The following is a 1,822-nucleotide window of genomic DNA, read 5'->3' on the forward strand; positions in this document are numbered from 1 at the left end:
AGCTCCAAGGAGATTATGTTGAAAAATAAAAAAAAATTTACCCAAAAAAAATTGTTTTTATACTTCATTCTAAGGACTTATTGAACTACCCTCGTAGAAATAATTTTTTCAATTGCAAGGTTTTGTAAGGCCTTTTTCACCGCAATCTATCATAATTATTTTTGGTTCACTCGGTATCAAAATAAACTGGATTAAATAGGAGCAAATGCTTATCCGATAACGTGTCCCTGATTACCGTTTCTCAAACTTATGGCGTTATATATTTCAAAGGAATGCTTATAAAATTAATTGTTAAATAAACGTACTTTTTCAGAATTAGTTTTAGAATTGCAACATAAGGCTTTTTTCTCTTTTCGATTTATAGATTGAGAGTTCAATACAATCACTTTTTTAATGTCCTCGGGTATGCAAGTTATGCAATAACAAAACAGTTTTGAAGTATTTTATGACTTAAGAGTTTAATTTATGAATATACATTTATGGGCAATAGAAGGTTTTTAAATATAATAACAATTTTTAAACTTTGATCACACGTGAATTATCTTTCTGTGATCCAGATAACTTATTCAGAAGCCTGACAAAGATAGTATAGAAATTCGTTGCCGCATACTGTAAGACCAGTTTATTATTAGAAAACCCACATTTCGAAGGTGAGTTTACGAAGAAAATATAATTATAAGAAAATGTAATCATCATGAGAAAAAATACGACTCTTAGCTTATTCCGGCATAAGAATATACTTTACAATAACGCAATTAAAAATTGTTGGATAACCTTGTCATCCGGTAAAACGAAATTCATTCTCACTAAGTGATGTGAGTTGTAAGAAGGAAAATAATAAATAGTTTAATTATTTTTCAATTTAAGGCTTATTTTAAAGAACGTTGAAGTTAATTGTTTTAACTATTATAATGTGAATAAAGCTAACAAAAAGTCTAAATTTACCTATATAAACACTCTAAAGACAAACAAAATTGATTATTTCAAGAAAACATTTTTTTTCAATGACTTAAATTATCACGATAAATTATCACGAATTTTAAGTCATTTTTGTCAAAAAGCAACTCCTAGTCGGCGTAAGTGGACAATAAACGTGATAAATTGATATTTTTTTCAAAAAATCGATGTTTTGGATACTGTTCTAGAGGATTTCCACTACATGAATCACAAAACTAGAACTTTTTTCGACCCTTGATCATAAAGTAAGACTTAGAACCGATGTATAGCGATATTCATGAACTCCATTATAATATTTTTAGCTTCTTTTAAGAAGTGCCTCAGAGTTTTAGGGGTTAATCAATTGAGTTTGTAGAATTTTCGCTAATACTTCGCAACTACGATAGTGAGATGTTGGATACTAGATATTGGCGATATCTATTTTTATTTTTGTCTTCCAAAAAAATATTTTAAATAAAGTTTTAAAGTGTTTTACGCTTACGCACACGTTTCTCGACAAATGACCGGCGTAAAGGATTTCTGACACGCTTTTGACCTCTTTCTGAAGATGTTTCTCTCTTCATCATCCAACAGTAATCTGCCAACATATTTATACCCCATCGTCCTTGAAATCTGCGTTCAAATTCCTTCAAGTCTTGGTGAAACCTTTCTCCTTGCTCTTCACTAAAGTCCCTGTTCTTCTCAGGAAAGTGATCAATATGTGAATCAAGGAAATGAAGCTTCAAGTTCATTAGGCAACCCAGTTTTTCAAAGTTGCGTACCATTTTTTTACAATAGTTTTGTAATTTACGTCTTTAGTGTTACCCAAAAATTTTGTTGATACATCTTTAAAATTAGACCATGCTGCTTTCTCATCATCTTTCAT

The sequence above is a fragment of the Belonocnema kinseyi genome, chromosome 10, assembly GCF_010883055.1.
Source record: "Belonocnema kinseyi isolate 2016_QV_RU_SX_M_011 chromosome 10, B_treatae_v1, whole genome shotgun sequence".
In the NCBI taxonomy this organism is placed as follows: domain Eukaryota; kingdom Metazoa; phylum Arthropoda; class Insecta; order Hymenoptera; family Cynipidae; genus Belonocnema; species Belonocnema kinseyi.